A 22,951-nucleotide genomic window follows, 5' to 3' on the forward strand; every position below is an offset into this window, starting at 1 on the left:
CATGTCCTCACCGAAGTGCTACCTTTTCAGAGGACATTCTCCCGCGTCTCTATAAGCGAGTGTCTCGACCGGTGTCTGGACCCTTTTCCTCATTCTGTGATGAAGAGTGAGGTTGTTAGTAAGGCTACGCGCTGAGAGGCAATTCCATATCATATTTACAAACAAGCTTACTCATTTGTTATAAAAATGCGCTCCTGTGCGACGCGACGCGTTAGATTAGAAGAGTGTTGAGGAAAAAAAAAGCGCTTCCCATCTTGACCGCTCTCTGTTTGTATGTATGTGTGTGCGCGCGATCGTGTGCAACATAACCGGCTTATTTACATTAAATACGCCACAAGGTTACAGTGCAGATGAGCGTCATTTTATCACTCATTACTTCTCTCTTACACTGACTGATGCTCGCGCGCTCTCCGCTCATCTCACTGGACTTTTTGCCGAGGATACAAGACTTCAGATAGTTTTCCCAAAAGGTAAGAACGTCTATTTTTGAATGGTATTTGTGTGTGTTTTTCCCCCCCGACAGTGTTGTTTAAAAGGCGACAGGCATCAAAGCCAATTACGGCGCGTCTGAATAACGGGGCTGACAATGTGAGTGAGGATAGACAGATTTTAATAAGTGTTTACAGGGAAGTCAAGGTCAATAAAATGACATGATGGAGTGAAACCCGCCTTTGAATACCCTCGCATGGGGACAACAGACGATTAGAGATTATATTCTGCGCACCGGGGCTGTTTCATCAAGGGTTCAAGCTTTTTAGTCCCATCAAATGCCGCAAGACTCTATCCGCTCTCTGGGAATGGGCGACAATGGTGTGTGTCTTTTTAACGGTACAATGCATTTCACCGTCCAGATAGGGGCAGTCCGAATGGGAAGATGAGAGAAATGTCTTGTGATGATGGGCGAACGGTATCAATGTACACGTTTGTATTGCGAATAAACTGAGCGAAGAAAATTAAAGGCGCCTTTTCATCACTCGGGATGCGCGAGGAACAGTTGGGAAAAGGACTGAAGAGAGGGCGATCATAACAGGTTCGAAGCGCGTGCGTATGTGTCCACTTAAACCCCCTCAGCAGAATAAGAAAATGATCTGCTCAAGTATATGGACATGCTTCGTTATTTAATGAAGACAATCTTTCACACCGCATCTTGTAGCTACACGCAGGACGTCTGGATACATTTAAAGGTAAGAAGTGGCTAGATCTGGACCAGGATGGGTTTCTCTCGATTCGCTTTAGAAGTCAGAAGTCAGCTTGGGCGAAATATGTCTGTGTATCATTGCAATCAAACATCTTTGCTATGTGATTGAAAAAGATGAACTATTAATTGTCTTTAACGCTGTTGTGGGTTGCACGGGATAGTAAAACAGCTTCATGTCGCGAGCATTTACTGGAAGCCATTGTACGCTGGTTTTATTTACTAAAAACACGCCGTCTTATTTAATTTAACTATCATATGCTGTACTTTATTAAGGAGGTATAAAACACATTGTGCAATATTATTGTAAGCTGGACTAAAGCTTTAAAGTGATGCGCACCAGACTTATTTTTGCGACTGCTGGCCATGCATGGGGCTGTAAGAAAGTTTGCTGTTTTCCAATCTCTGCTCAAACTTTCACACTTCAGCCCCGAGGGTTTTGCGTTTAGGATTTCAGCAGACGTGAACACAGATCGGTTGGAGAATTAGGATCAAAGTTACCCGGTGCATGCCATGTGTCAAAACCTGTGAGATGGAAGAGCCGGTGAGACCTGCCATTTTGTGCTGTGATCGACCTCTTATGAACTGAAGCCTTATGATGGCATTCTACAAATGAGGGCTAAATGTTATATCAGACTTAAAAACCTTTTTTTTTCTTTTATCTGCAGAAAAATGCAGATTTTAACGACTGTTGCGAACATTGTCGCTTGGGGAAATTATGTATTATTGGCTGTATTGGAAAAAAAAGTAAAGCAAAGTTGTTGGGATTGAAGGTTGGGAGAGAAATGCGCGCGGGAGTGCGGGAATTATTCAAGATGAAATGTATAGGGCCTATGTAGGCATTATTTTGTGTGATATTTTTTTACACGTCATATGCGCTTATCTACACTGAATAAAATAACTAAGCACGCATTGTATTGCGCATATTTTGTAAGTTTACAAATCTCCCGAATAATAACATTTGAAACATTCTCAGGGTCAGCATTATGATATGACACATTGCATGACCTACCAATCTATTGCGCTCACTTCAGGTGCTTCTGCAGTCCTAGATAAAGGGTCTTTATAAACCTGATACAATTAACTAGCTGTCCAGTGCCTTCAGATACAGGTGCAGATTTTTCTTTGCACCTTATGAGGTGACCCAAAACTTTTACTGAAGTGAGAGGATATGGTGCACACACACACACACACACACACACACACACACACACACACACACACACACACACACACACACACACACACACACACACGTTCAACTTTGACCTTATTTTTTGTTGAAATGAGATTACTTCTTTTTTTCTTCCTCATATACATTGTTCATTGAAAGGGACAAATAGCAGGCGGTACAGATGTACCATCATTGTTTAACAGATATTATATCTGTAATAGTGTCTGGGCGTAGACATTTTGTCAGTTCTTTTCATTTTAATCTGATTTCAAATGATATTGTGATGTTGGCAAGTCACACATTCTTTTCAGAATAAGCCTGGACATTTGAAAGGCCAACATTGACATGACCGCAGATATACTCTTTATACTCCTTTATACTAAATTAAATTAAAATAAATAAATCTATCAATAAAAAAAAGTATGTTAGATTAATGTGGACAGCGAAAAGGGAAGACATTCAGAATCATGAGTTTATAATTCAGAAACGATTGGAATTTAAGTTAAGTCAAATATTTGATTAATTTAACTGCAAACAATATTATTATTATTTTAATTATAACGTTGACAATTTTTTTCAGCCTAAACTATTATTTTTGGCTGTTGTTGTGTTAATCAACTAATCAACCTTATTTTAAAAATATTTTACTAATTAACATAACTAATAAAAATAGCCAGGGCACAAACTTTTTTAAAGATTTTGCAATCACAAGAACTCGGCCTTATATCTTTGAGACAATATATATATTTTTTAATTATTTTTGGGAAGGAAAAATATCAAACTCGTTTAAATGCAGCGAGAGAGGGGGTGTTATGAAGACTCTTGTGAATACACTCTGCCAGTGCAATAGCAGTTCGATGGGGCTAAACAGACCAAGCCAATCCTATCAAAATGTCTCCTCCCTGGTGTGTACGCTCTCATTTACATATGCGTCTTGCACTCATTTGGCAAGGAAAGTGTGTGTTGTGCAGCACATCTTGGCAGCATCCGAGAGCTTTAGTGTGTCCCCAGGTCTGTGTGCATGCCGCAGCCGTCACCGTTAACCCTGGTGTGTGGAGGTGCACTTCCCCAGCCTTCGCTATATGGCTAAGGGCTGGACAGTGCCAATGGGCAGGAGAGACCACTTCACAGCCACCGCACCCTCTCTCTCTCTCTATAACCCTCTCTGTCTCCAGGCCTGTCAGTCTCCAGCTTAGCTGCCTGGATCTGTGCTTGAGCCTTGGAGACTTGATCAAACAGCCATTCCACACTTAAATGCCTCTCCGCTCTTTTTAATTGGAGGAAATTGTCTTCCAGATGCCCGGGCCATAGCCAGGCAACTCTAAGGGGACTGTGTGGCAGGCAAGGCCGTGATGTTTAGGTTTTAATTGATATGTGCTGTGGAGACACCAACTCCACACCCCCATCCCGTTGTCACCCTCATTCCCTTCTTCTCCAGCTCTGAAGACTAGAGTCTTTCCCTTCGTGGCTGTAGAGTGTCACATATATTTGTTTGGGGTTTTGTACGTTGATGCTCTTGGGTTAACAAAGTAGCTTTAGGCAGTGTTTAAGCTTGTTAGAGACCTTGATGAGGAAGGTTATGCTAACTTCAGGGAAAGAGGTAATATATCTTTGTTAATGACAGTTAAAATCCAAATGGGGGACTTTTTTTTTTTTTTTAAATAGAACAAAATTGACTGAAACTAAATTTTTAAAGAATGCGACCTCCCTGTTTTTTGTTGTTATGAATGGCATTGTTCTTCAAACTTATGTTCCTAATGGCTGTGTACAGTTCTGGGTGTGGTCCCATGGATTGCTATAGAATCTACCACTCTCTGAAAGTACATTTAGAAAAAGAGTGCCTCACATTACTCCTATGCCTGTCCTGTCCAATTTATTAAGCACATAATTCCCTGTCATTCAATATCGGGTGTGTACAGCCGAAGACATAGTTCAGCATGCTACTTTACATAATATAAATGGGAATGTTCAGTTAATGACAGATGTCAACTTTTTGTATTTTACAAATAATTATAGTGGAATAAGGGCATTTCGTTATGCACATGTCACTTAGAAATGAGTGATGATTTGTAAGGCTTTTCGTAGTTGTTCGGAAGAGAGGGAGGGCGAGAGAAAGAGAGGGGGTAGAGGAGTGGAAGTTTTTAAGCGGGCTAATCACAGACGTCAGTCAGTTTGTGATCTAAGAATAAAGAGTGCCCTGACAGATGAGGTGGTGACAGATGATCTTGTCTCCACTGCCTCATGCCAGGGTGCCACCAGAAGGAGCGTCTGTCTGTCTACAGAGAGAGAAAGAAGAGAGCGATGAGGGTCTTTGGTAGTACGGCTTGCTCTACTCCATCCTGAGGTACTTTTCATGAGGAAAATATACAGTATAGATAGACAAATGGTGCTTCAAGGAATATTGAGCAATGGGAGACAAGCATACGTTACAGTTAAAGTTAGCCCAGGCACAAATGACAGAGCTGAACAGATGTGTGTAGACGGGTTGTATCCTACTAAGTTTTTTTTTTCCTCTCCTTCTCATAATTCTCTCCTCTGGGACAGAGTATGTCTCTCGTTTCTTCATTTTCTCCCTCTCTGCTGAGCTCAGAAAGAGAGATGGAATATAGAAATGCTGTGGGATATGTGGTCATTGGAAAGTGTTGAATCGGAGCAGGTTTATATAGCCTTGGGAAACTCAGTCAGCCTTCGGCTATGTCCTCGCTCTTTTTTCAGAGAGGTACACCTAGTCACCCGACCACACCCCACTCCATCTGTCCTTTTTTAATTTAAGACTGGCATCTCAACTTGGTTGAGTGCATTTATAATCTTACTGCAGTAACCTTTATTAAATTTACTATTAATTAATAAGAAAAAAAACAACACAACAACTAATTCCTATGTGCTGTACAACACCATCTGACATGATGGCTTTTTTTGAGTTGGTGAGAAGCACAAAATTACAACTATGCCATCTCTGCAGACAGGGGCTTTACACAAACAAGCAACTTCCTGTCAATCACTGGCTGTAAGCACATGCTATTATGCTGTTTCGCATTCTAATCTGAGCTGTTAAAATAGTGGTAAATATTTGCAGTGGTGCACAGGCCCCAAAAATAGTTGCCAGATTGCTGTGATAGCTGGGTGGTCTGTGTGTATTGCAGGGGATCTCCGTTACAAGATGTCCCTAGATAATTGAGGGAGTTTAACAGCGCCTATACTTGAACTGTTTCCAGGTCGTGACCCTGACGGGTGCACCCCTGAGCGTGGGGGACAGCAGTCCCCTAGAGGGCGGCCCGGTTAAAATGGACGGCACTGAGAAATAAAGAGGGGACCCTGCACATTTAATTATGATCAAGAGGTTTTCTCCAAAGGACAGAGGCATAGCAGTTATGTTGCCTCGTAAATCTGCCTCAGATGCAGTATATTGTGTTGAACTATTACGGTACACTATTATAATGCATATTCAACTGGCTCTTCAGGACCTGATTTGCATAATTGGATCTTTAATGAAACTTGCCTTGTGGAACAAAAAAGGGGGGAAAAATGAGGAGAGAGATGAAAAAAATACATTATAGTATTATAGGCAAAGCCCAGCGAGTATTTGTAGTGGGAAGTTTCACTTGTGTAAAAAAAAGAAAATAATTAAATAATAAAAAGCATGAAATCAGGAAAAAAAAAGTATTGCATGAGCAGTGAAGTGAGCTAGGTTATGCACACCCTGTCTTTTACCAGTATATATACACACATCAACAGCAGGGCTACAAATAGGATGAGATGTACCTCTAAAAGCTGTACATACTCAGCCAGGTCTCGGGGGTTATTACTACAATAGTTGAATTTCTTTAGCCTGAGGCATTTTAGCTTCTCTGTCTGCGCTCATTCCCTCCTCTTGTTACTCAGGGAAGATGGGTCCTTTGTTGGGGAGCCCATGCCGCTCACATGTTGGAATTCCTCTGCTGCAAATATTTTGACAATTTCTAATCACCAGCAGTCAGATTTGCGCCAACTGGATTTCTCTTTTTTCCCTTCTCCCATCTCCACTAGGGGTGCTCAAATGAAATGTGAAACGAGGGTTTTCTCTCTGCCGCAGTTTTTCTGTACTTCCACAAGAGTGTGTTTGCATCTTAATAACATGTTAGTATTTAAAGTAGGCACACATAATGCTTTTGTTATTTGCATGTTGTATCTTTGTGCCTAATCACCACTGTGATTTTGCATGAGTATATTTATGTGTTTCTTTTAGAGCAGACACGTTATAATCCATAACATCTGCTTTCATCCCCTCTCTTATCTGGGACTTTGAATTGTTTTGATTGGTTAATTAAAATGCATGTGCCTTGTCTGCCTGTTCTTGAGCAGTTGAAGGTTAAAATGCTGATAGTGACCCTTACCAACAGACGTGACAGTCATGGTTAATGAAATGTTATTTGTCGTATCTTTGAAGGACCTGGAATTTAAAAAGTGAAGGAAAGGAAATAGAAATCGAGAGCAAAGGAATATGAAACAGAGCGAGAGAAAAAATGAAAAGAGGCGAGGTATTTAGCTGCACTGTAGCAGGAGTGGTTTGTATCCAGGGGGGAAGAGTGTTGTTAATCAGGGAGAGAGGTTAAAAATGGATATTAGCTAAACAATGATGATTTATCACTGGAGGAGAAGGCCGAAAACACAGAGGTGACTCCACTCCAGAGGCCTGAGAGTGGATCATATGGCTGCGTGGTTCACAGGTGGCTATTAGCGCAATGTTGGAGAGGGGCGTTGAAGGGAGACAGAAAAAAAGAGGGGGTGGGAGGGAGTGAGGGTGCGGGAAAAAAGAAGTGCCACAGCTAGCGGCGAGATGCCAATTTACCCTGTATGTGCAAACGCCTCTTTCACTCACTCTCTTTTTCCCTCTCCCTCTCTCTTTTTTTCTCCTCTCTATCTCTCCATGCTCTTCACTTGGGAACTTTCAGCTGGCAGTGTGCCCCGGTCCCTGGTAACTTACAGGTAGGCTCATGTTATTTTTAATTCCCCCAATTTCTCTGAAAATGACTCTTTTATGTTTCACACACACACACACACACACACACACACACACACACACACACACACACACACACACACACACACACACACACACACATACTTATACTGTCAAACACACGGTCAGAGTGCTTGTGCTGTTGATTCTCCCGGTAATGATGTCATTGCGATAGTGGAGGAGAGCAAATGTCTCCTGATTCCTCCATTTAACGGCTGGCTGAATTGGCTGATAATGATAGCATTGGCGTCTCCAGCCTTACAGACAGATCAGACCCTGTGAATTAGCAGCTCCTAAGCAGAGAGAGGGAGAGATAGAGATGGCATACGGAGGGGAAAGAGGGAAGCACTGGCACAGGGAAAGAGAAAAATAGAGATGTTGAAAAAGAGAGAGGGTGATGTATTTAACATATCTGTGCTTTGCTCTTGAACAGGCTGCGAGAGATCTGTGTGTGTCTGTGCTGATAACTGTCACTTGATATCAGTCAGGGACATGACCGCCTGTTTGCAAAGCTCTTTAATGGCTTTGCACGTCTGTCCAACTACATGGACGGAATCTTGGTCATATCAGGGCCATATCTTCTAATATCTGACTTTTAGATTAGATTAGAATAGAATAGAATTTAATTGAATACCCATTAATATTCTCTAAACCAATCGAAATAAATATTTTTAAATAAGCAATTTATAACTGCAAAGACACTGAGCATCGTTATAAAGGTCATTTTCTTAGTGTTTTATTTGAGATTTAACAGGCTGAAATATGTCTAAATATAAGTCTTGTACTCAAAAGGCTCTTTGCAAATATTGAGCAAATTCAAACACCATGCAACCTAGAACTTTTAAAACATGATTTCTTTCCCTCTTCGGAAAGCTTTAATAGTGTTTAACTGTTTTTCTGGCAATCTTAAAGTAAATAAATAGGTCCAAATGCTAATGAGCGTTCCAAACTTTGCACACATGCCCCTCTGTGACTGTGCACCCCATACCTCTCTATCCACACCAGCACTGCCACATCTTCAGACCTTCAGTGTCATATGAGTATAAGCAGACCTGTTTGTTTTATTTTAAATAAAAAAAATTTTTTAGAACAAATATTAAAGGACTATTCTGAGTTCAGCACAAGTTAAGCTCAATTGACAGCATGTGTGGCATAATGTTGATTACCACAAACATTAATTTCTTTAAATAAAGCAAAAATAGAGGTTTCAGTGAGGTTCTTACAATGGATGTGAATGTGGCCAGTTTTTGGAGGGTTTAAAGTTCGAAATGTGAAGCTTATAATTTTATAAAAGCACTTACATTAATTCTTCTTTTAAAACACTTGTATTATTTGAACTGTACATTTTTTAATTTGTAATTTTTACAGTCGTTTTATAGTTTTATGGTTTGTTGGCATTGCATCGTCATGACAACAAAGTTGTAAAAAATGTTTTGCAATAACTTTAGACAGAAAAGTTTAGTAAGTGATTTTATCACACTAAAACCATGTTTACGTGCATATTGTTAATGTCTTGTGGCTATCCTTTTGGAAAAGTGAGTATTTTAACATTTCAAAAATTGGCCCCCATTCACTTCCATTGTCCTAGCTATGTTTTTGTTTTTTTTTTCCTAAGAAAAGGAGGGGCATGAAATTATACTGTGAACTGTGAAATTATACTTAAAAACATAATGAAAGCATGAAACTGTGTATATGAAATCTGTATACATTTTGTATACTGTATTGGATCTTGGACTAAACATTTTTAGTATTAATTGCATTGTCTACTGTAGGTAATTTATATCTCCTCAACACAAACACACACACACGCACGCACACGCACGCATGCATGCGTAGTGTAGTAGTGTGTAACAGTATGACATTTTCACTGTATTATAATCATCACAAAATGATTACGGTATCATGGTGTTGAGATGCATTTATAATATTATTAGCAGTTTAATATTTGGTTTGGTATTTCAGTTATAACCAATTCTTGAACTGTATTTTGGATTTCTTCAAATTTAATCCTTTAATTTTTGATCTTGAACATAAGGACACTCTCTTAATCCGACAAGATAACATTTTTTTTTTTTTAATAAACAGGTAAAACAATAAAAAAAAAATGTTTTTGCAACATGTACAGTAGTCAGATGATTAGGAAAAATAAAAGTATTTATTGTTATTTTATGATTTATGAAAATTAATTGTAATAATTTTTAATGATTATTGCTCAGGTTAACACTTCAGATATGCAATTGTGTGCATTCAGTAATTTGTTGTGATTGCGTGTTTGATTTAGTTTAATTTTAAACAATACTTACTGAATATATATGATTCATTTGCAGTTTATGTATTGGTATTTTATCCAATACTGTCTATATTCTGACACTGTTTCACTGTCAAATTCCCGCATGCATATTGTCAATGTCAATTTGACCAAAAGACATGCACTTTGTAAACCCTATTTAGTACTATGTTTTACAAATAAAACATATTATTAGCAGTATCAAACACATTGACGGCATACTGTTGTGCTCTAAAAGTTGAACGAGTGCTTAAATCTGTTTGCTGCAATTGTGACTGTGACAGAAATCATAAACATAACTTTAGCCCACTTATTCATTACTGAAGGTGTAAAACTACATTGAATCTGGTGTCTTTATGAAACAAGGTCTATAATTTATTATACTGTGCACTGTATTTCCACTTACATTGATCTCTGCAAATTCCGTGGGATGGTGCTCACTAAGAAGGTGATTAAGGTTTGAAGTTTTTCCCACCTGAGCCGTTACTTTTTTTGCACAAACTTTACAGAGTGGGTAACCATCAAAATTGATGGTGCCTCGTGGATTTTTAACATTCCCAAAGTAATTCCAGACAGCAGACTTCAACCGCTTTGGTGGGAGAAATAAAGGTTCAGGCTCGGACATGTTTGTATGATGTTCTCATGATGCACTTCTGATGTGCTCTTTATATTCATGCAATATGATAACCTGTTTTAAAACTCAGGTATATTGAGAAACCTTGAAACTGTTGCATCCCTAGTAGAGCATTGTCAGTCTTATGAGGAGCACTTTAAGCAACTCTTGCTGAAGGTGAGAGTTAAATAGTATTTACTGTTGGGAATTTGCCTTTATTTATCTGCATTAATACAGAGGTGAATTTTAAAGGGGCTCTCAGAGAGAATTCCCACGATGCTCAGCTTACTTTACGCACCTTTTAAATCTTAAGATGTGTTTCCCCCCTCCTGCTTATGCTTTCCCATAACACATCTCCCACAATCTCCGCCGATTTTCACAAACCGGCTTTTTTTTCTTGTCTGGTATTGTTTTTGTTCTCTCGCCTGCTCCCTTTTTTTCCAGTCTTGATCACAAAGTGTTGTTGTCTGACTCTTAAGTTGTCTGTTTCATCTCTTTTGTTATGGCGTCCTTGCCAATCGTTGTAATTGGGAGAAACCGAAGTTAAGTGAGTGAAGGAGAGAGTGTGGGGTAACTTGCATTATTACTCTTCCCCCCGTTTTTGTAAATAAGGCTGTCGGTATAGATCAGCCTGCGGTAATGTGGACAATCCAATCCACTCCAAACCCACACGACTGGAGGCGTGCTCAGAGAGGACAACTTAGAGTTCAGTTACACTTCTGGAAGTTTTTATATGTGTTAAAGGGATAGTTTACCCCCCCAAAAAAGAAAATTCTCTCATCCTTTACTAGCACTCGTGCCATTCCAGATGTGTATGACTTTCTTTCTTCTGCAGAACACACATTTTTGAAGAATATCTCAGCTGTAGGGCCATATAATGCAAGTGAATGGGTGCCAAAATTTTTACGCGCCAAAAAGTACATAAATACATCATAAAGGTATTCCATACGACTCCATTGTTTTTATCCATATCTTCAGAAGTGATATGATAGATGTGGATGTGAACCAGATTAATATTTATGTCCTTTTTTGCTTGAAATTCTTCTCTCTGCCCAGTTATGCAATAAGAATGTGAATCACCAAAAACACAAAAAGAAGAATGTGAAAGTGACCTGTTTCTTACCCACACCTAGCACTTGTGAAGACATTGATTTAACCACTGGAGCCTTGTGTATTACTTTCATGTTGGCTTATGGAATTTTTGGAGCTTAAAAATTTTGGCACCCATTCACTTGCATTGTATGGACCAAAAGAGCCGAGAAATTCTTCTTTAAACATCTCCATTTAAGTTCAGCAGATGAAAGAAAGTCATACACATTTGGGATGGCATAAGGGTGAGTAAATTATGAGAGAATTTTAATATTTGGGTGAAGAGCCAGCATGCTTATTAGCTTCCCAAGGTCAATTGAAGTCATATAAGAGTTACCATTTATGCTGGCATCTCTTGTGTATGTTATTATACAAACAGAAAAATATGATTTTGAAGTAAAAAAAAAAAATCAGGTCTAATTTTCTTTCAACTTTAAATATCTCTTGTAGTCTATGTAAATACAAAAACACTTGTTCTGTTTCTCAACATTTATTGGATTTTATCACACCTATGAAGATAGACAGTCAGTTTGTTTAAAGCTTGTTTCTTTTATATAAACTGTTTATTTGCAATGTCTGTGTGCTTTTTTATGTAAACATGATATTTATAATTTTTTATGAAATTGGTATTTATGGCTTGGATTTTGCTAAGACGCTTAAGGATGAATCAATTTCACGATGCTAATCAGAACATTATGGATATTGTCTGTTTCAAGAGAGTGACTTTCATAAGAAGTCGAGCCGGTGATGACATGATTTGTGCATGGGAAGGGGCCTTTGGTCTGGTGTTGATCATTAACACGCTCTACTTTATGTGTGGCCTCCTCATCAGGCGGCTAAAAGATCATCTCTGTTTAAATTTGCATGATGATGGTACTGTGACCAGTCATCATTAGATCAACTAACTAGAGAGGCTTAAGGTTGGGTAGAGAAGATTCATGATTCTTATCCACCCTCAGCCCCCTCCCCCAATCCCTCTCCATCGTGGGAGGTCCCCTTTAAAGTGCAAACCTCAGTCTCCCTCTCGTCCCGCATCTCCAGGAATGATGATCTGACACGATCCTGTTTCAGCACGAGCCGAATGGGGAAGCTATTGGATATTTTCCCTTCGTTTATGTATTTTTCTTCCTCTCTCTCTCCCCTCGGTCTCTCTTACCCCTCACTCAGCCCCGCTGATTGCCGTAGCCTCGGGGCTCTCCGGCGCACACTACATCCCTGTGATTATATTAATGGCCTCCCACGCTGGGTTGGAGGCTGAGGATGGCTGGGGTAATGCGAAGCTTCATGGAGGAACGGTTAAGGAGATGGACCTATGACCGCAGGGGGTCTCGGGATCAAGGCCCAGGTGGGCCACTGCGTAGCTCCGTGCTCCCTATGGGCAGGCCACTTAACTCGCAACGCCTCAGTGAGCACCCTAACCACAGCCGTAGCAGCGAGAAAGAGAGAGAGAAAGAGAAATGTGATGTGGGTTTCTGTGTCTGCTGTGAAAAAGGGAAGTTATGAGTGAGACAGAACAAATCACACCCAGAGGCTTTTGGCTAAAACTCACAAAGCTGGCTAATAATTTCCTCTGAGAAGTATTGATCTTCATTTGTTATTATGTGACTTCTAGGCACTCTCGCACGTTTATTTGTCTTCATTAGACTTGCACAGCACCTGCAGCATTGTTACTCCAAAATGGAGTGTGTGTATTTGCGTTATTGCATACGAAAATATTTGTTTGATCCCGTGGTTTGTGTCTATGTGTTAGTGCCTTTATTTGGTGGGACTTTGTTATTTCTTTTCCTCTAATTCGGGGATTTAGTGTGAAATTGCTGTGTGTGTGAAATGGAGTCTGTCACCATGTACTGAACATATCACCTGCTTACATGTAGGGTTGATATGTGCAGCACAATCCATTCATCTATCGGGAGGACACTTGTTTGGCTTGTCTGTCTATGTACAGGGGAAGCCGTGGGGGTCTGTCTCCCCTTGGCTGGACTTTTGATCAAGGCACAAGAGGGGTCTGCCTGGTCCCTTGCTCCTCTGTTTCATCCTCTCGTCTTGGCCGCAGGATTCTTTTTTCCCCCATTTGTTGTCATGAGTAATCTCGGAAGTGATCTTAATTATGGAGGCTGGGCCAGTTTCTTTCTATGCTGTCCAAATGCACTTTTAATCAAACAGTGTAGTTGGTTTGTTATGTGTAAGGGGGAGTTAGTCCACACCTCCAATCCTAGAAATAGATAGAAGAGAGCAAAAGATAGAATAATGTGAAGGATTTGAGCAGCTTGAGGGTTTGCAACTTAATCATTAAAAAAAAAAAAAAAACAACTGCATGTAGTAAACATATTTAATATAAAAAGACAAGGTACAATTATTGACAAAACATGAGGCACAACACTGACACCCCCAAAAAAAAAAAAACTAAACAAAAAAAAAAACCACATTTGACAGTGACAGGATAAATTGTCTAGAGCTGCATTAGTGTTGCACATACTTCAAAATTAAAACCTTATAAAGCCACTTGTCTTTAAAACTCTTTTGGGAAACTCAGATCCAATGCATAAATCAGTCCAAACATAAAAAAGAAATCTGGTTCGTGATGACTTTCAAGAATAATAGTTCACACTAAAATACTTATTGTCCAGACCTGTAAGACATGATTTCTTCCATGTATTTTTGTTGTTGTTGTTTTTTTTATATATATAAATTATCATCTTTAAAAGAATATTTCCCCCAAAAATGAAAATTCTCTCATCATTTTCTCACCCTCCTGCCATCCCAGATGTTTATAACTTACTTTCTTCTGCAGAACACAAATTAAGTTTTTAGAAACCTCTCTCAGCTCTGTTGGTCCATACAATGCAAGTGAATGGTGACCAAAACTTTGAAGCTCCAAAAAGCACAAAAAAGCAGAATATTCAGATGTAAATGTGAAACTAAACAGGCTTTCAAATGTAAACGTGAAAGTGAAGATTTATAGTAAATACTTAAATATTGATTGGTTTCTCACCCACACTAATTATATCACTTCAGAAGGCATGGATTTAACAACAGGAGTCGTATGGATTACTTTCATGCTGTTTTTAATGCTTTCTGGAACTTCAAAGTTCTGACACACATTCACTTGCATTGTATGGCCTTACAGAGCTGAAATACTCTTATAAATATCTGTTTGTGATCTGCAGATGAAAGTCATACACATCTGGGATGGCATGAGGATAAGTTAATAATTAAATAATTTTCATTTTTGGGTGAGGTATTCCTTTAAGCTTTAAAAATGGTTAAATGATTTAGAAATGTGTGAATAAAGTAATTTACCCCACATGTTTTGAAGAATCTTGAGGCGTCTTCTGTCAGCAGCACAGAAATTGCACGAAGCACAGTGGTTCGACAGTGTTGATCCTGAAAGTGCATTTTTAATCTAGTGTTAAATGTTGAGCATGCCGAATGTGTTATTCAGCCTAAACATTGTGACTTATTGAAAACCCTTCAGTTCCCAACCCAAATTCATAGCTTTTGTAAACTTAAGATAGGAAAGCTTAGGCCCAGATGGAATCGGTAGACATTTTTTGCTATTTCCAAGCAGGTTTTTGGGGAAAATCTGCAGGATTTTGTGGATGGGATTTAAAAATGGTAAAATGTGTTAAATGAACGTGATAGTAGGCCTACTGTACTCTTAATGGTTGCTAAAAGCATCACACAATTAGCTATTTCACAAACAACATGCAAGTGATGGGGAATTTGTAGCATATTTAAGAAATGTTGCAATTCTGCTAGAGGTCTGCAACCCGACCTGGGCCTGACAGGACCCGAGATCCCGGCGGGTTTCGGGCAAGGTTCGGGTCAGTTCTTCAAGTAGGACTTCAGGTTTGGGTCAGGTTTGTAATTAATGAAAAAATAAACAGGCGTACTGAACTTGTTTCGCGCACACCCTCTCACTTACAAACACGTATTAATGGATGAGTTAGGGGAGTGAATTTTTGCACATGCCTGTTCTCTTTTCCCATTGTTTAAACATATGCTGGACGAATGTCTTTGACATTTGCACCACATCTCGCTTATTTTTCAGCATCTCGAGTAGGACTGGCACATTTTAAACACCATGTCAATTTAAAAAGAACTTCACATTTTCAAAAAGCTTGTTGAGACAGCTGCGCTCTGTTTCATTCTTTGTGCTGTGTCTAGATTGTTTTTTAGCGCAGTTGTCACAAAGATTCAATAATCTGAACAAGAGGGTACTGTTGCATTGTTCTGATTCTGCAGACAGATTGTTCTGCACAAGGTGAAGTTTCAGCACATAAATGGTAAGGCAGTGTTTTTTCCCTTCTGCTCTAGTGTACTAAGGGGCTGCAATGCCTTGTTAAAACTGTTGATGTTTACTGTTTCAATACTGTTACGAATGTTGCCTATATGCTTACATAAAATATAATCTATTGCAACAGTGCTTGTTAAGAGAAGAAATTAGATAGTAAGCGATTTCAGGTTCGGGACGGGTTCGGTCTTAAAATCTGATGGTATCATTTGGGCCGGACAGGGTCGGGCCACACGGACTCGGGGACGGTTCGGGTTTCCTTTTAAGGCCCGTGCAGACCTCTAAATCCTGCTGAGTTTTCTGCATGCACAGATTCTGTCTGGTTTTATAACATTATAATATTCTAACATGTGAATGAATGCAACTTTTCAGTACACTCACCATTAAAGGGATAGTTCACCCAAAAATGAAAATTCTCTCATCATTTACTCACTCACATGCCATCCCAGATGTGTATGACTTTCTTCTGCTGAACACAAACAACATTTTTTAGAAGAATATATCAGCTAGGTTAATTCAATGCAAGTGAATGGGGATCAAAACCTAAGCTCCAAAAAACACATAAAGGCAGCATAAAATGTAATCCACACAACTCCATTAGTTTGTTTTATTTTATGTGAGAATAGACCAAAATATAATGCATTCTTCACTATACATTTCCTTGGCGATCATGTAGGAAGTGTAATTGAGCTTGAAATCTTGATTGTGTTTAGATATTGCAATGGCAAGATGTACAGTGAAAAAGGGGGTTTATTTTCTCACCCAAAACCATCTGGATCACCTCAGAAGACATTGATTAAACCACTCAAAACCACACTGTCATACACTTGAATTGAATGGACCAACAGCTGAAATATTCTTTTTAAAAAATCTCCATTTGTGTTCTACAGCAGAAAGAAAGTCACACATCTGGGATGGCATGAGGGTGAGTAAAACAAAAAGTTTTTGGGTGAACTAATCTATACGACTCCAGTGGTTAAATATATATCTTCTGAAGCTATAGTTAAAAAAGGACTTAAATATTGATCTGTTTCTCACCCACACCTATCATATCATTTATGAAGACACAGATTAAACCACTGGAATTTTATGGATTAATGTTATGCTGCCTTTATGTGCTTTTTGGAGTTTTACAATTTTGGTATCCTTTCACTTGCATTGTATGGACCGACAGAGCTGAGATATTCTTCTAAAAATCTTACTGGAGAAAAAAGTTACACATTTGGGATGACATAAGGGTCAGTAAATGAGAGAGTTTTTATTTTTGAGTGAAATATCCTTTTAAGGTTTGGTCAGGCTCAAATTATTCTGTGTAAAATCAAGGTCTGTTGAACCACAGAAAAATATTATACAACTAAGACCATAATAACTTTAAGTAACAAATCAAGAGAATCTCAGCAAGTTCACCAGAAGTCTTTTCCGACTTTAATGTCTTCTGATGAGATATAAAGTCATCAGCAAAGACTGTGCCGATCAAGTTCTGCATACGTGTGTTTGGTCGATTCTTCTTTGTAAAGCGCTACTCAGCAAACACCTGAAACAAAGAGATAACAAAAGGCTAGTTACATTCCCAATGGTTTGAAATATATCCCTACAAATTATCAAACTTGCACATGTACATGGTTTATGTTGCCCATTTAGGTCAAATAAAGAAATATGGCTATTTTACTGTACACACACACACACACACACACACACACACACACACACACATACACTTATTGCTTACTTTGGAAACCTGTACCATGCAAACAACAACATATATCCACCTTGGGCAGGAAAGTCCTCTGAGCCCTCAATGTTATTTAGAATGGGGAGAAAACGAATAGTATATAAGTCTATCAGTTAAATGACACAACAGTAACCTTAAAAAAAAAATAATCTAAAGAATCACTGGCTAACTCCACTAAACAAAAATTCCTCAATATTAAAATGCTTGTGAAATGTAGAAATTGTATCTCTGTCGATACACAGAGTAAAATCCTAAAATATCATCATTAAACTGAAGTTTAACTAAGAGGTTACTTAAGTTACCTAAACCAGCGTCTTGCTTTATGTTTCCTTCCGACATTAAGGACTGTTTGGGATATTTATGTAAATACATCTAAATTTAATATTTTGAAGTTCCTGTATTACAAAAACAATAACAGAAGTTATGACTGAACTTAAGATTACTTTTGAATCCACTCGGGCAGCAGCGAACATTTGCTGGAGGAAATGTGTGTGCTCAGAGGCAGCATCCAATCATAAGCATGTTTTTGAACAGAAGTAGATTCCTTCTCCAAAAGAAAACTCCTCTAATGAGAAGTTACATGCATGTAAACCTTAAATACATGCCAACCGATTTTTTCACATATGATACAATAAATTAGGAGATATTATGTCCAAATTATTATGAACGACAATAAAGGTGTCTGTTTCAGCTCAATATTTGAACGTTTTTATTGTTACTTTGCTTTGCACATCACATCATTTTTTTTTATTGATTCTTTGAATACACAGAAAGTTAATTTTGTTCATTCAGGTCAAATCCGTTTTAGCTGCCTTTATACGTTGTGTTTTGGAATGATAGTGATGGGGAATGTAGTGATCGGTAATTTTTGCTTGATTTACAGGTCATATAATTTAAGGAAGCATAAAACCATTTATACAGAATTATTTTGTTAATTCATGACACATTTCGATAAAGAGATTATTCTTATAATTTTAATAAAGTTTTCCTGTCATTTTGGAATACAGGGAAATGTTATATATATATATATATATATATATATATATATATATATATATATATATATATATATATATATATATATTTTTATTTTTTTATTTTTTATTTTTTACAGTGTATCCTAAAGGTCAAAGGGCAGCCTTACAAATACAGTTTAAGTGTGAATGTGAATTCTTCAGTAGCATGTGTCTGGATCTCAAGTATATTTTATCCAGATATGTGTATCTTATCATTATATATATATATATTTATTTATTATGTTTTTCAGTTTTTTATCTTGTCCTGTTCACACAGAAAGTGTTTTACATTCCACCTGTGCTATTTTTAATTGTCGATTTACTGTATGTACATATGCATCAGACGTATATCTTTGAAGCATCTCACTAGTTTCCGGCATCATAAATGCTGCATTTTAAAGATGCTGTGTCAGGTTAAAAGTAATTAAAACTTTGAAAATCGCAAGATACTTTAATTTTTTTGTGCTTCCTGTTGAACTCAACTGTTGAACACATCCTCTCAATCTGTGGCTATGCTGCTTATGAGGTTTATTTGTTTGTATTTCAGGCTTTAATTTGAATTGGAAAATACATACTTTTATTATGTTGCATTATTTTTTACATAATTAATCACACTAAATTAACATGTTAAATTTACAGACCTAGTTTTATTTATAGATCATGGAACATACTTTTATCACTAATGTCAATAGCATAGTCTAATTTGCAATCATATCAGTCCTTGGTAGATTTAGGGGCCGTTCAATCAGAACTCATTCTTAGGTTCTTCTGCACTAATTATTTGACTGTGCACACATGGGTTAGACACTAGTCTTTGGCCGCTGGCCGTTGCATCATGTCTCACTGTTTTTCAGCATGTTGCACAATGAGTGCTACGTTTTTATAAAATGCTATGTCAAGTTAAAAGTAGTTATATAGTTCATATATATATATATATATTCTTGAGACATCTGCATCATCCTGCTCTTGGTAAGTGTAGTATTGCAATTCATGGGACATGATTAAATGCTTACATTTTTTTATTGCTTTTTTTATAATCATTTGAAAGTGGTATAATTTTACAAGTATAATGTATTAATTATTTAATTATTTTTATTTTATTTTTTATAAAAAGGTGTGCATATTATGTAAGTGCCAATTACCGGCATGGGAAATTATTACAGGTGAACTTCCAAAGAGCCAAATAGAACCCCGAGAAAATAAAAGTAAGCCTACACCAATTGAAAATACACTCCTACTGTCTAGATCAGATCACTACAGATGAATCCCTGAAGCTAAGTTGACCTAATGACAGAACAAATTCAATTGTGTATTAGTGCAAGTGTATATTTTATACCAGAAACTAAAGCAAGTAAGTTCACACAGGGGCAGATTTGGATAAGAATCAGTTGATTTGCAGCAAGGGATCTAGATCCTCTCATTAGGTATTCATGCTGGCATTCCCACATCTTGTCTCTATATTATTAAAAGTAGTTTGCCCATAGGCTGCCTCTGTGCTGAAGGAAGTTGGACAGATGGCCATGTTTTTTTAATAGATCACAACCATATCTAAAGAAAGGCAGAGAATGAGAGAAACAGATAGCCGTACCTCTTTTTCACTGGCTTCTGGATTCATTTTCATTAAATAGACTCTAAGACTAATACAACCTTTACTTACTTCTTGCTGAGGATTACAAGCTAATTTGGTGTTTATTCCTTTGTATGTCACATTATATAGCAGTTATAAAGGTCATTTAAACAGTGTGTGTCGCAAACTGTTTTTAATCTTACAAACCCTCCTTAACCTCTTTGTGCTTGACTGAAAGTTACTCATAACAGGATGTTTAAGAGAGAGGGAGGGAGAAATTATGTCTGTGTGGTTGCACTATTTCTTGATGTAAATGCTATGTCAGGCAGCCATTGTCTCCTGGGTAAAGAATGATAGTTGAAATACCTACCATCTCTCCCTTGGTGCTCCAAATGCTCGCCTTTGAAGTTTTTATAATCCATCTGTCATCTTGGAGCAGGGAGGGCACATGTTCTGTACTGCTCAATTATAGAATTTTCCTTTTTGCCAGCCACATTGAGAAAAAAAAACTAATATTGTGGACGACCCAGAGAGAAAGAGATAAAAACAAAATTGTATTTTATTAAATTTGTCTTTTCTGTCACGTTTCTATGCTGTTTTTTTATCTCCACTGACACACACACACACACACACACACACACGAAACAGAGCATTTGTTGACGGTGCAATGCTTAAAATGCTTCCTATTGTTACAGTGTTAAGGAATTTGACTGCATGCATATTATTTGAAGAGGCCTGATTTTGAACGATCTGTTCAAAATGCCAAAATTGTGTTTTCTGCGCTAACATTCAATCAATTTAATCTAAATGTATTCATCTAAATATTTATTTGATGTGGGGACACACTTGTAGTGGTTGAGAAAAGAAAGAATGATGTGTGTGTGTGAGTGGGATATCCCATGCAGAATGGAGCAGAGTGGCTGGTCGACACACATCCCAATGAAGTCTGTCGCAGTGCATTGTGGTAAAATCATTTTTAATTAATGCAGCACAGGCTTGCAAAGTTATAATGGTATTTAGAGACACATACACACACACACACACACACACACACACACACACACACACACACACACACACACACACACACACACACACACACATTGGTGCAGCTATCCTTATGACTCTCCATAGACATAATGATTTTTATACTGTTCGAACTATAGATTCTATCCCCTAACCCTAAACCTACCCCTCTCAAAAGACGTTCTGCATTTTTTTTTTTTTTATTTGTATGTTTTTAAGTGATTTGAATTATGGGTACACTAGAAATGTCATCTTAAACCACATTTGTAGTATAATAACCTTGTAATTACCAGTTTGTAACCTAAACAAATTTCATAGTAAAACCCGCCCGTACACACACACACGCACGCACGCATGCACACATTCACACAAAAAGATGCATAGAGAGAGTCAACCAAAGGAACCAAAAACTTCAGATAATGTTTCTTAATGAGCAGGGAAAAATCTAAAAAATAAAAGCAGTTGAAAATCAGAGATCTGAAGATTTATTTTACACATTGAGACAAAATAGCCTTTTACTTTTTACATAACTGTTAGATCACTTTGAGTCTCGCGTTATCGGAAGTAAACAGTAAAACATGACGAGAGAAATAGTAAGATGAAAGATTATGGGAGGCAATGATAAAAATTATTTTTACATTCCTCTGTTGTCTTTGAATCATCAATATTTGGGATGCAGTTGTTTTGTTGGCTTTATATATCTTTATTTACGATGGAACAACATGCAGGCCTTTATCTGCCTAAATAAAAGCAGCACCCACCTGCCTCTAGAGCGGCTCCAGCCTCCAGCGCGTCCTAATGACTTCCACATATTTGGAAATCTTCCTTTTGAAATTGTTCTTGGCAGATTATTTGCAGGTACTTGAGTTGCATCTGTTTGCAATTTCGCAAATGTGGAAGACTTTAATATGGTACTCTTGGTTTGGAATTATAGGGGCTATTCTAATCCTATGGTAGCACTGGCTGTCTCTGGACAATAAGTTTCTTTTCTTGTATCGAAAGTAGGCGAGAATTGTGAGATGTGACATGCAGCGTCCAGGTCGAGGTTAAAGCTTTGCACTAAGAAGTGGCTCAGGTTCGATTGTTTCATGATTGGTTGTTTTGGGATGAGTTTGCTGAGGGAGAGAACAAGAATGGGAGGACATGCGAGCCAAGCTGGAATCATTGTGACTTCAGTCCTTGCTCTACCATGTGGCAAGCAGCTGACCAGCCTAAGCCAGGGGTGTCCAAACTTTTTCGGTCGGGAGCCAAATGCAGAAAAAAAACAAGGTATCGTGGGCTGCATTTTATTAATAATAATAAAATGTCTAGAAGCTATTAGATTGCCGGAATGCATAATTTTTATAATGTATGCTTTTATTATTTTAATATTATGCAAGTTTTAATCATAATTTGTGCTCTATGGTATGATTGTGTAGGCCCTACATGTTATAAAGGATAGGGTATTTCACTCACAAATAACTCTTATAATGGGACATTTATGCGTCTTATACAAAATATTATACTCATGTATTCAAATTATTATCTTTTTGACATCCATTTATTGACACTGCAAAGAACATAGATGTCTGCTACTGTGATCTATCACTATAATCTGAATTAGATTACATTTTGTCACTTTATGAAGAGATGCAGGGAATTACCCTTTATTTTTCAAGGAATCACTCTTTATAGCTATACAATTATAATGTCTGTTCTGTTGTTACTGGTGTTACATATCGATTGTAATTTGAACAAAATTATCGTGCTTCATTTTATTCTGTAGACGTGCATGTGCAAGCTGAGTGTGTGCATCAGGCACAGATGTGCAAGTGTTTTAAGCGCTCTCTTCAACAGTATGTTGTCACTCAAAAGGCACTGGGTAGCATGTGAATTTTTGTTGCTGTTTCTACTCAGTTGTATGATGTGAGGTAACTGGAGATTTTAGTAAAATATCGAGTAAATATTGAGTAAATTATC

General features: G+C 37.9%; 1 protein-coding gene across 5 annotated transcripts in view; it reads left to right on the forward strand.

The window, feature by feature from the left end:
* The first annotated feature begins 382 nt into the window (after positions 1-382).
* LOC127651699 (zinc finger protein 536-like) overlaps positions 383-22,951 on the forward strand; it is a 217,589-nt gene continuing 195,020 nt past the window's right edge. For 2 of the 5 annotated variants that reach the window (XM_052137659.1, XM_052137688.1), the window contains exons 1-2: positions 383-470; positions 7,301-7,334. The gene's annotated coding sequence lies outside the window, so the exon portion shown is untranslated. Of the gene's footprint in view, positions 471-797; positions 1,185-7,300; positions 7,335-22,951 lie in introns of those variants that run through there. The other 3 variants (XM_052137664.1, XM_052137679.1, XM_052137671.1) reach the window with 3 other exon arrangements.

Source organism: Xyrauchen texanus, chromosome 1 (assembly GCF_025860055.1).
Source record: "Xyrauchen texanus isolate HMW12.3.18 chromosome 1, RBS_HiC_50CHRs, whole genome shotgun sequence".
NCBI classification, from domain to species: Eukaryota; Metazoa; Chordata; class Actinopteri; order Cypriniformes; family Catostomidae; genus Xyrauchen; species Xyrauchen texanus.